The sequence below is a fragment of the Acinonyx jubatus genome, chromosome X, assembly GCF_027475565.1.
Source record: "Acinonyx jubatus isolate Ajub_Pintada_27869175 chromosome X, VMU_Ajub_asm_v1.0, whole genome shotgun sequence".
NCBI classification, from domain to species: domain Eukaryota; kingdom Metazoa; phylum Chordata; class Mammalia; order Carnivora; family Felidae; genus Acinonyx; species Acinonyx jubatus.
Genome location: NC_069389.1, coordinates 67,294,947 through 67,308,799, shown reverse-complemented (window position 1 = coordinate 67,308,799; position 13,853 = coordinate 67,294,947). Strand labels below are relative to the sequence as shown.

Genomic DNA, 13,853 nt, shown 5'->3' with positions numbered 1-13,853 from the left:
AATAAAATCAGGAATAGAAGAGGAAGAATAACAACCAACACCACAGAAGTGCAAAGATTCTAAGAGAACATTATGAAAAATTATATGCCAAAAAATTGAACAACCTAGAAGAAAATGGATAAATTCTTAGAAACATACAACTTTGCAAAAGTGAATCAGAAAGAAAAAGAAAATTTAAATGGACCAATTACTGGCAACGAAATTGAATCAGTAATCAAAATTACCAACAAACAAGTATAGGACCAGGTGGATACGCAGGTGAATTCTACCAAACATTTAAAGAGTTAATATTTATTCTTCTCAAACTATCCCAAAAACAAGGAAAGAAATAATTCAAATTCATTGTGTGAGGCCAACATTACTCTGATACCAAAACCAAATAAAGATACTACAATAAAAAGAGAACTATAGGCTAATGCCTCTGATGAACATAGATGCAAAAGTTCTCAATAAAATATTAACAAACTTCATCCAGCAATACATTAAAGAAATCATTCATCATGATCAATGGGATTTATTCCTGGGATGCAAAGAATTTCCAAATCTATCAATATGATACATTGCATCAACAAGGGAAAGAATAAAAGTCATAGATCAATTCAATAGATGCATAAAGAGCATTTGACAAAGTACAACATCCATTCATGATAAAAACCCTAGAAAGTAGGTTTAGAGGAAACATAATAAAGGTCACATATGAAAAACCCACAGACATCATCAGATTCACTGTTGAAAAAGTAAGAGGTTTCCTCTACGATCAGGAACAAGACAAGGATGTCTATTCTCACCACTTTTATTCAACATAGTACTGGATGTCTTAGCCACAGCAATTAGAGAACAAAAATAATGATGGTATCCAGATCAATAAGAAAGTATTAAAACTTTCACTATTTGTAGATGACATAATACTATGTATATAAAACCCTAAAGATTCCACCAATAAAACTTACTAGAATTGATAAATGAATTCAGTAAAGTCACAGTAAATTCATCAAAGTCACTGAAATGATTCAGTAAAATCAATATACGGAAATCTGCTGCATTTCTAAACACTAAGAATGAAGTAGCAGAAAGAGAGATTAGGAAAACAATCCCATTTATTTTTTTAACATTTATTCATTTTTGAGAGCGAGAGAGACAGAGCATGAGCAGGGGAGGGGCAGAGAGAGAAGGAGACACAGAATCTGAAGCAGGCTCCAGGCTCCCAGATGTCAACACAGGGCCTGACGTGGGGCTCCAACACACAGGCTGTGAGATCATGACCTGAGCCGAAGTCAGGCGCTTAACTGACTGAGCCACCCAGGAGCCCCAGAAAACAATCCTATTTAAAATTGCGCCAAAAATAATAAACACTGATTTTTTTTTTAATCATAGTGTTCTGTTTAAAACAGTTTGAGAAGTTTTGGAAATTTTGTGAATCCTGGATTTTGCTGTGAAACAATATTTATATTTCAATTTTAATACATAATGCCATTATAATCAAGTGACCTCCTTTGTGATCTTAGCCATATAAAACTAACATTTTCCAGTCCCTGGGTAATTCCCTAGTTAAGAGATCTTTAGTCTTCTTCATTATCTCAAGCTGTTAGAACACCATTCAATGCATTATTTCAATAACATTGGAACTGGTATCAAAATTGTTTATTAGTTACAATTGGATAAGGCACGTTGTGAGACTCAAGTCACAGGTTTGACCTCCATTCAGATTTATTACTTTATACAAAGGGGGGAAAAACTGCTACAGAGCCACCATGAACCTGTATTCCTAATCTTGTCTTGCAGTCTGTCACTTGTAACAGAAGATTAGGTGGAAGATGTGGTTAGATATAGTCAACTTTATATGTTGCTTAAATGGTATAAAATAATGGATGTTGGAAAGGCTTTCCTGTCCATTTCTATTCACCCCCTGTGACTCTGTTGGAAGTTTATTAATAATAATTTATTGGGAATAATTTTGTATATAGTGCAATAATTCCTGACAAAGATAAATTATTCTGTGAGTTATTCATACCATCGTGGCATTTGCTTAATCAGCTGCATTATTTTACAACACTGAGTGAAAAGCAGGACACTTATAGAAGGATAGTTGGGAAGGTGAGTAATTAAAACTGAAAAGGGATAAATATAGATCCTCCAGAAATCTTGAGGGAGAAATAACAATGGAAAGCACTAAATAGCTCAGGGGAAGGGGAGAAGGAATGTAAGATTCTAAAATCTAGAAGGTAAATGTGTGTATAGTACTATAGGGCAGGAGTTAGGATAGAATATTCTAGTAGTTAAGCCATGGGGTCAAATATGCTTTAATAGTTGTCAGGTATATGGTCTTAGACAAGTTATTTGAACTCTCTGTGTTTCAGTGCCTTTCCAAAATATGAAGGAAAAATAAGATACAGAGAGGGAAGCAAACCATAAGAGACTCTGCAATACAGAGAACAAACTAAGGGTTGATAGGGTTGTGGGAGTGGGGAGGTGAGGAAAATGTGTGATGGGCATTGAGGAAGGCACTTGTTGGGATGAGCACTGGGTATTGTATGTAAGTGATGAATCACAGGAGTCTACTCCTGAAGCCAAAACTACATTGTATGTTAACTAACTTGACAATAAATTAAAAAAAAAAACATAAAAAATAAATAAATAATAAAAATTAAAAATATATATATAAATAATGGTAGGGCCTATTTCATAGTGTTATTGTGAGGAATATGACAACCTATGATAAAGTACTTAGCACAGTGCCAAGCAGATGGTAAGTTCTCGGTATATGTTAGCCAATGCTATTATTATTACTTACAGAAAAGGAGATTGAAGGAAACCAAAGATAATTTCCACCTACCAATTTTGCCCAGGCAGAAATGGCTTTAAGAAACATTTAAGGAAATAAAAACACAGCTCAAAATAATTTGAAGTATATTTAGTATCTTACTAGCAGGGTTGTCACATTTAAAGGAGAGCATAATTTTATTGGTATGCTCTCAATGGTCTTCTTACTGCCTTAGAAAACTCATTGCACTTCCTCACATCAAAGAGCTGCCACGGGAACTGGGACAAATCAGATATATTATCTTGCATTGAATAAAATATTGATGTCCTATAACATATCCACTTTTATTGATCCATTATCTGTGTGTGTGTGTGTGTGTGTGTGTATAGTTTTATAATCTTGTGTGAACCAAACTCATTGTGGAAAAAGAAAAATATATTTCCTTAAAGAGTTATTTGATATCTGGAAGATGGCGGCATAGCAGGACACTGGGTGCACCATTTCCTTCTGATCTCTTTGATTCCACCCATATCTGCCTAAATAACCCAGGAAACTGACAGAAGACTAGCCCAACGGACTCTCCACAGCCAAGCGTAGACAATAGGCCCACGGAAGAGGGTATAAAGGGCAGAGAGGCAGTGTGCACCACCCGGACTGGCGGGAGGGAGCTGGGAGGGTGGACGGGCAGCCCGCTCAGCAAGGCAGAGCCCCTGAGTCTGGCTTGCAAAAGCAGAGGGACTGAACTGCATGAGTTCTGGCAGCCAGTGGGACTTAATATCTAGAATGTTAAAAGTCAACAGCTCTGCTCTTGGAGAGCAGAGAGGGCAAGAGGACATTGGGAGGGACAGTTGTTGAACCCTGAGAGACAGAGCTCAGCTCGCAGGGGAACAAAGGTGCTGGCAAGTGCCATCTCCCTTTCCCATCCCCCAGCCCAAATTCCAAAGGGAACAGTTCCTGTCGCCAACCTTGCATGCAGTACTCAAACACACAACACTGTGCTTCTGTGGATCCATCCCTCCCATGGGTCTGCCTCCCTCCCACTGCTGCAGGGCTTCTCCCACAGGGGACCACCAACTGCAAAGCAAGCTAAGCCAGCCCCTCCCGCCCCTGTGTACTTTGCAGATCCACCCTGGCTAATAAGCCATATCCCATCAAAGCAGCACCACAAGCCTGGCAGTGTGCAAGTAGCCCAGACAGGGGCCACACCACTCCAGAGTGAGTCCTGCCACCAAGAGAGGGGAAGATATGGTACACACCAGTCTGACTGTGGCCCCAGCGGTGGGCTGGGGGCAGACACCGGGTCTGACTACGGCCCGCCCACCAACACAAGTTACTCCGGACAGCACAGGGGAAGTGCCCTGCAGTTTGGAGCCACCCCAGGTAATACCTAAAATGACAAAATAGAAGAATTCTCAAAAGAAACTCCAGGAAGTAGCAACAACTAACGAATTCATCAAAAACGATTTAAGTAATATAACAGAATTATAGTCATAATTTAGAATAATAGTCATAAAATTAATGACTCAAAAATTAATAGTCAAAAAAAATGACTATAGTCATAGTCATTTAGAATAATAGTCATAAAATTAATCGCTAGGCTTGAAAAAAAGTATAGAGGACAGCAGAGAATCTATTGCTACAGAGATCAGGGACTGAGACATAGTCAGGAGGAGCTAAAAATGCTATAAATGAGGTGCAAAATAAAATGGAGGCGACCACAGCTAGGATTGAAGAGGCATAGGAGAGAATAGGTGAATTAGAAGATAAAATTATGGAAAAAGAGGAGCTGAGAAAAAGACAGAAAAAAAATCCAGGAGTATGAGGGGAGAATTAGATAACTAAGTGATGCAATGAAACAGAACAATATCTGTATCATAATTCCAAAAGAGGAAGAGAGAGAGAAAGGGGCTAAAGGTGTACTTGAACAAATCATAGCTAAGAATGTCCCTTATCTGGGGAAGGAAAAAGGCATTGAAATCCAAGAGACACAGAGAATGCACTTCAGATGTAACTTGAATAGAACTTCTGCACGACATATCATAGTGAACCTGGCAAAATACAAGGATATCGAGAAAATTTTGAAAGCAGCTCGGGATAAACAGGTCCTAACCTATGAAGGGAGACCGATAAGATTAGTGGCAGACCTAACTACTGAAACTTGGCAGGCCAGAAAGGAATGGCAGGAAATCTTCAATGTGATGAACAGAAAAAATATGCAGCTGAGAATCCTTTATCCAGCAAGTCTGTCATTCAGAATAGAAGGAGAGATAAAGATTTTCCCAAAAAAACAAAAACTGAAAGAATTCATCACCACTAAACCAGCCCTACAACAGATCCTAAGGGGATTCTGTGAGTGAAATGTTGCAAGGACCACAAAGTACCAGAGATATCACTACAAGCATGAAACCTACAGACATCACAATGACTCTAAACCCATATCTTTCTATAATAACACTGAATGTAAATGGACTAAATGCTCCAACCAAAAGACATAGGGTATCAGAATAGATAAAACAAAAAAACAAAACAAAACAAAACAAAACAAAAAAACCAAGACCCGTCTATTTGCTGTCTACAAGAGACTCATTTTAGACCTGAGGACACCTTCAGATTGAAACTGAGGGAATGGAGAACTATCTATCATGCTAATGGAAGTCAAAAGAAAGCTGGAATAGCCATATTTATATCAGACAAACTAGACTTTAAATTACAGGCTGTCACAACAGATGAAAAACAGCATTATACAATAATTACAGGGTTTATCCATCAGGAAGAGCTAACAATTATAAATGTCTATGAGCTGAATACAGGAACCCCAAATATATAAAACAATCACAAACATAAGCAACCTTATTGATAAGAATGTGGTAATTGCAGGGGACTTTAATGCCCCATTTACAACAATGGATAGATAATCTAGACACAGGATCAATAAAGAAACAAGGGCCCTAAATGATACATTGGATCAGATGGACTTGACAGATATATTTAGAACTCTGCATTCCAAAGCAACAGAATATACTTTCTTCTCGAGTGCACATGGAACATTCTCCAAGATAGATCACATACTGGGTCACAAAACAGCCTTGAGTAAGTATAAAAGAATTAAGATCATACCATGTTGACTTTCAGAACACAATGCTATGAGGCTTGAGATCAACCAGAGGAAAAAGTCTGGAAAACCTCCAAAAGCATGGAGGTTAAACAACACCCTACTAAAGAATGAATGGGCCAACCAGGCAATTAGAGAAGAAATTAAGAAATATATGGAAACATATGAAAATGAAAATACAACATTCCAAACGCTTTGGGATGCAGCAAAGGCAGTCCTGAGAGGAAAATACATTGCAATCCAGGCCTATGTCAAGAAACAAGAAAAATCCCAAATACAAAATCTAACAGCACAGCTAAAGGAACTAGAAGCAGAACATCAAACACACCCCAAACACAGCAGAAGAAGAGAAATAATAAAGATCAGAGCAGAAATAAACAATATAGAATCTAAAAAAAAAAAACTGTAGAGCAGATCAATGAAACCAAGAGGTTTTTTTTTTTGAAAAAATAAACAAAATTGATAAACCTATAGCCAAGCTTCTCAAAAAGAGGAGACGGGACCTAAATATATAAAATCATGAATGAAAATGGAATTATTACAACCAATACCTCAGAAATACAAGCAGTTATCAGGGAATACTATGAAAAATTATATGCCAACAAAGTGGACAACCTGGAAGAAATGTATAAATTCCTAAGCACCCACAAATTTCCAAAACTAGAACAGAAAGAAATATAAATTTGAACAGACCCATAACCAGCAAAGAAATTGAACCAGTTATCAAAAATCTCCCAACAAATAAGAGTCCAGGACAAGATGGCTTCCCAGGGGAATTCTACCAGACATTTAAAGCAAAGATAATACCTAACCTTCTGAAGCTGTTCCAAAAAATAGAAAGGGAAGGAAAACTTCTAGACTCATTGTATGAACCCAGCATTACTTTGATTCCCAAAGCAGACAGAGACCCACCCAAAAAGAGCGAACTACAGGCCAGTATCCCTGATGAATATGGATGCAAAAATTCTCAACAAGATACTAGCAAATCAAATTCAACAGCAAAGAAAAAGAATTATTCACCATGATCAAGTGGAATTCATTCCGGGGCTGTAAGTCTGGTTCAACATTCACAAATCAATCAATGTGATACATCACATTAATAAAAGAAAAGAAAAGAACCACATGATCCTGTCAATCGATGCAGAAAAAGCATTTGACAAAATTCAGCATTCCTTCTTAATAAAAACCCTCAAAAAGACGGGATAGAAGGAACATACTTAAACATCATAAAAGCAATATATGAAAGGCCCACACCTAGTATCATCCTCAATGGGGAAAAACTGGGAGCTTTCCCTCTGAGATGAGGACCACGAAAGGGATTTCGACTCTCACCACTGTTGTTTAGCATAGTGTTGGAAGTGCTAGCATCAGCAATCAGACAACATAAGGAAATTAAAGGCATCAAAATTGGCAAAGATGAAGTCAAGCTTTCGCTTTTTGCAGATGACATGATATTATACATGGAAAACCCAGGAGACTCCACCAAAAGTCTGATAGAACTAATACATGAATTCAGCAACGTCGTAGGATAAAAAATCAATGTACAAAAATCAGTTGTATTCTTATACACTAATAATGAAGCAACAGAAAGACAAACAAAGAAACTGATCCCATTCACAATTGCACCAAGAAGCATAAAATACCTAGGAATAAACCTGACCAAAGATGTAAAAGATCTGTATGTTGAAAACTATAGAAAGCTTATGAAGGATATTGAAGAAGATATAAAGAAATGGAAAAATATTCCGTGCTCATGGATTGGAAGAATAAATACTGTTAAAATGTCAATACTTCCCAAAGCTATCTACACATTCAATGAAATCCCAACCAAATTTGCACCAGCACTCTTCTTGAAGCTAGAACAAGCAATCCTAAAATTTGTATGGAACCAGAAAAGACCCGAATAGCCAAAGTAATTTTGAAGAAGAAGACCAAAGAGGGAGGCATCACAATCCCAGACTTCAGCCTCTACTTCAAAGCTGTAATCATCACGACAGCATGGTATTGGCACAAAAACAGACACATAGACCAATGGAATAGAATAGTAACTCCAGAATTAGACCCACAAAAGTATGGCCAACTTATTTTTGACAAAGCAGGTAAAAATATCCAATGGAAAAAAGACAGTCTCTTTAACAAATGGTGTTGGGAGACCTGGACAGCAACGTGCAGAAGATTGAAACTAGGCTACTTTCTTACACCATTCCAGAAAATAAACTCAAAATGGATGAAGAACCTGAATGTGGGACAGGAATCCATCAAAACCCTAGAGGAGAAAGCAGGAAGAAACCTCTGTGACCTCAGCCGCAACAATTTCTTACTTGGCACATCCCCAAAAACAAGGGAATTAAAAGCAAAAGTGAACTATTGGGACCTCATGAAGATAAAACCTTCTGCACTGCACGGTAAATAATCAACAAAACTGAAAGGCAACCAACGGAATGGGAAAAGATATTTGCAAATGACATATTGTACAAAGGGCTAGTATCCAAAATCTATAAAGAACTCACCAAATGCCACACCTGAAAAACAAATAACCTAGTGAAGAAATGGGCAGAATACATGAATATACACTTCTGTAAGGAAGACACCCAGATGGCCAACAGGCACATGAAAAGATGCTGAACATCACTCCTCATCAGGGAAGTACAAATCAAAACCACACTCAGATACCCCCTCATGCCAGTCAGAGTGGCTAAAAAGAACAAATCAGGAGACTATAGATGCTGGAGAGGTTGTTGAGAAACTGGAACCCTCTTGCACTGTTGGTGGGAATGCAAACTGGTGCAGCTACTCTTGAAAAGAGTGTGGAGGTTCTTCAAAAAATTAAAAATAGACCTACCTTATGACCCAGCAATAGCACTGCTAGGAATTGTCCCAAGGGAGATAGGAGTTCTGATGCATAGGGGCACTTGTACCCCAATGCTTATAGCAGCACTCTCAACAATAGCCAAATTATGGAAAGAGTCTAAATATCCATCAACTGACGAATGGATAAAGAAATTGTGGTTTATATACACAATGGAATACTACGTGGCAATGAGAAAGAATGAAATATGGCCTTTTGTAGCAACATGGATGGAACTGGAGAATGTTATGCTAAGTGAAATAAGCCATACAGAGAAATACAGGTACCATATATTTCCACTCTTATATCGATCCTGAGATATTTCACAGAAGACCATGGGGGAGGGGAAGGAAAAAAAAAGTGAGAGTGGGAGGGAGCCAAACCATAAAGGACTGTTACAAACTGAGAACAATCTGAGGGTTAATGGGGGGTGGGGGAGGGTTGGTGATTGGTATTGAGGAGGGCTCCTGTTGGGATGAGCACTGGGTATTTTATGAAAGTCAATTTGACAATAGATTTCATAAAAAAAGAAAAATATTTAAGTAGTGAAGCTATAATGTTGAACAGCTCTCCTAAAAGTAAGACAAAATTATCTCCTTCTTGTCTCTAAGGGGGAGAAAATATTACACATTGTTGGCAAATAAAGAAAAATCAAAAAGTGTGTAACCTAAAAATAAAGGAAAATATTGTATTATAAAATCTAGACAATTAATTGATAAAAAATATACATTGGTTTCTTCTCTGAAGAAAAATTAAAATAGATTTAAATGGATAAAATGTAACAAACAAGACAGCATAAATATCAAACAAGACAGACATTAAATATCATGTGTAGTTGCTAAGAAGTTGATGGGTGGTTGCTTACCTAAGTAAAGGGTAGTTGTCAAAAGAAACTGTGTTAATAAATAAATTTGAGTTGGTTGAATCCAGTCAAGTATTGATGGCCACCAAGAAATGATGTCGGGAGATATATATAATTTGTCTTCACACACTTAAAGATCACTCCCAAATATTTTCCTACCTTTTCTTAACACATTGCCAATTACATATCTACCAAATGAAAACTTATTTAATTCCTGTTTGAATACGTTTATACTTTCTGTCTGGATTCCATAACTAACATTTATTGAATTCATACTATGTGCCAGGCATTGTGCTGGGTGATAGGCCCTATGACCTCCTGGAACAAGTTCAATTAATTTAATGCCCTGTGTGTGATTTGTGCAGTGTTTGAGCTGAAGAAAACCTTAGAGTTTCTCCAGATAAAGTCTCTCATTTTACAGAGAACAGTAATGGTGCTCAAAGGGTTAACATCACTTACCCAAGATCTCCCAGATGATAAGGATAAATCCAGGACTAGATTCTAGGCCTCCTCCTCCCCACATCTGTGTGTTTTCCATCATACTAGACTATAGAATGTACCTTATTTTACTAATTCTAAATCTACCTCTTTAAAGCAATAGTTCTCAAAGTTAAAATGCATAAGAATCATGAAGAAGATGGTTGTTTAAAATGCAAGTTCATGAGCTTCATATCCAGAAATTCTAAACACCCAAGATTTGGGTTTTTTGCTTTTTTTTTTTAACCCTGTGATTTACCCAAGTGATTGTGGATGTAAACAATCCTCACATCATACTCAGAGAAACTTTTTAAAGTTTCAAGTAATGACAGTACATAGATTCATCATTCTGTGATTTGGTGTTATTAATAATTTTCACAATTTTAAGGACTTTATTGATCTCTATAAGTACTTGTTTCTGCAGATATAAAAATCCTAAACTTTAAGCTCTTTTCTTACATTGAAGACTCCAAACGCTTGAAAGTTTTAGTGTCTTTATCATAAAAGAAAAAGTGACTATCCCATACCTATCATGGCAGTGACCCCAGACTGAGTTGGTTGCTCATGAATCAATACCTGTCAGGTTTTCAGGAAATTAAAAAGGATTCTGTGTTAGAGCAGAACACCAGGTAACTGACACAAACCCTAGAACCATGTCTTGATGACAGTATATACAGGGCTCCAAAGGAATATATAGGTCTCTAAGACCACATTGAAATTTTATCTAAAGCAATACACACACACACACACACACACACACACACACACACGCACACACACAGCGCATAACAATAATCCACAAATAGGAGTGGCACTAACTGATGGAACAGATTCTAGTATAATAATTGGATTACCTAATGCTAGTGAGTGAAATAACTATGAATGAAAATATCATTGAGGTTTGATGTTTCTGTCTCTCTTTTACTATCTCTTTATTTCTCTTGGAAGCTATTTTACATCTTCTTTGCATGAACCAAATGCATGGCCCACTAATGCCTGCTCACCTCCTCTCAAGTATATCTTTTCAGTTTGCTGTACTATACAGCCAGTTACTGGCTGGTCTGACTGATTTGGGGTCAGGGAAGAGACCCCCATTAAGTTTCCAGTTTAAGCCTGTTCTCCAACAGGTTTTACACTAATCTCAGTGCTAGACTTTTTACAAGTGCAGGTAATAATACAGTCACACTTTGCTTTCTCATTTGCCATTGTTTCTCATATGATATCTCCCTTAGTAATCTCAAAGTGGAGAAGAGGGTGATTAATGTAGTGGAGTGAAGACATATTTGAATCTCTATAGCACTTTAACCCCAATGTAGCAGGGAAATATTTTAGAACTGAATATTGTTAAACCTCTTTTATGTTTATAAGAGTGACTTGCCCAAGGTCCAAGAGTTAGATGAGAACTATGGAGAAGTAGAGAACCCAGGAGTCTTGCGTTTATTGTTACAAACTCTTTGCAGCAAAAAACTACATGTTAAGCAACTATTTGGGTGACATTACCATTCACACATTTAGTAGTACTTGTGTTTTTTTTTACACTTGCCAGAAACAAAATGGAATCACAAAATACAATGATTAGAAAGTAGACTTTCACACATTCTATTTTAAAGGCTGGAAGGTTTTTAGTATTTTACCAGAATGTAATTTTAAAAATGTGGTGGGCATATATATAATTTTTTAATGTCTTTATCCATTTCTGAGAGAAAGAGTAAGATCATGAGCAGGGAAGGAGCAGAGAGAGAGGGAGACAGAGGATCCAAAGTGGGCCCTGCTCTGAGAGCAGAAAGCCCAATACAGGGCTCAAATTCACAAACCATGATATCATGACCTGAGCAGAAGTCAGATGCCTTACTTACTGAGCCACCCAGGCTCCCCAAGCATACATATAATTTTAAGAATGAACACAGCCCTGTGTATTCAATAGTCATTCCAAAACGCTTGTTGATGATGATACCTTATTCAAAAAATAGTAATCTTATAGACAAAATCCACTGGGTCAATTTTGGTGTAGAACCTCAAACTTAAAAAGACTTTAAACAGTTTCAAAAAAAGAATAAAAGACTTTAAACAGTTTCAGATCATTGTTTAAGGCAACAAAGAAATCCTTTCCAATATCACTGGCATTTTTTTCCACCTGCTCCTCCCTTCCCATGATTGTCACTCTAGCTGCACCAAGCTCACTTAGAACTCTTGGCTCCTGCTAAGCTTACATTGCCACCATCTCTCTCCAGCTGCCGTCATGATAATCTTCTAGGACCTTATAAGCCATAATGAGATGTTCTCTGATATCTGCAAGATCTGGAGATTGCAGACTGGAAGTGCCTAGAGGTGGAAGAGAAGATGGTCAGTAGAACAGAGGGTAACATTGATGGCTTGCTCATTGGTGAAAATGCCTCCACTGAAGGTCTGGTGTGCAAAAGTACCAAAAGCACAGTAATCACTTGTATTGATAATGTCATGATCCATCACTGGCAGGAAACCAGCTTCACAAAGGAAGCCTGCAAGAAGTACATCAAAGATTACATGAAATTAATCAAAGGCAAACTTGAAGAGTAGAGGCCAGAAAGAGTCAAACCTTTTATGGCAGGGGCTTCAGAACAAATCAAGAAAATCCTTGCTAATTTCAAAAACTACCAGTTCTTTATTGGTGAAAACATGAATCCATATGTCATGGTTGCTCTGCTGGACTACAGTGAGGATGGTGTGACCTCATGTATGTATGGTTTTCTTTCAGGGAAGTTTAGAAATTAAAAAAAAATGTTAATGAATTTGGCTATTACTTTGGATGTATCACCTGTTGTCCTAACTGCCTACTGCTCTTCATCCACACAGCACTAAGACTTAGAAAAATGGGACTAATGTCATCTTGAGCTCTTCATTTATTTTGACCTTGATTTTATTGGAGTGGAGGCATTGTTTTTAAGAAAAAAATGTCATGTAGGTTGTCTAAAAATAAAATGCACTTAAACTAAAAATAATTTATCTCTGGCTTATAGTCCTCCAGTTTCAACTTAAACACTTCTAGGGAGAGGGAGATCACTCTTTAACAAGACAATCTATTCCACTGTGACATCCCTTAAGCATTCTAAAGTGCTAAATTCTGACTTCCTGTAATTTCTACCAATTGATCCACATTTTGCACTCTTAAGTGATACAGAGCAATTCTGCTTTTGTATGTGAATCCCTAAAACTACTTGAAGGCAATACACATGGCCTCAATCTCCACCCACACCATCCATAACAAGCATTTTCCTGTGTCAAATATCCCTCCCTGGTTCTTTCCAAAAATTCCACATTTGACTTCATAACCAGACTTAAAGCCAGCCTGGTTACTCTCTTCTAGAAGAATATCTCAGATTGTTCCATCTGGAAGGAAATCATTTCTCAGATGCAGTATCATCAGTCAGGAGTAAATAGAGCTACTAATCATGTTGCTTTGGATTTCTAAACAATTAAGGGAGCCAGAGTTGCACATTAAACAAGCTAAAACAGTCAAACTATAACATAGAAGCTTCCACATCTTTTTCTTTATTCAAATTGGCATCCTATTGAAATATGGAGATCTGTGCAACTAATAACTTCCTTAAGAATGATCAAACAGGGTCATTTACTTCCCTTGTAAATCTCTAAATTTCTGGGCAAATAAACCTTCTACATCTGAAATTCTTAAGGAAAACAAATTCTTTAAAAAAAACAAAGAAATTCTTTTTCAGAAGGAATTAAGTATGACTTCTCCTATGTCTATGCTATGATGCAACCTGTCATTGATTTCAACTACAGACATATCTTGCTT

General features: G+C 37.2%; 1 pseudogene; it reads left to right on the top strand.

Annotated features, from left to right (window-relative positions):
• Window positions 1-12,299: 12,299 nt before the first annotated feature.
• On the top strand, window positions 12,300-12,811 carry LOC113597492 (translationally-controlled tumor protein-like; annotated as a pseudogene).
• Window positions 12,812-13,853: the final 1,042 nt, after the last annotated feature.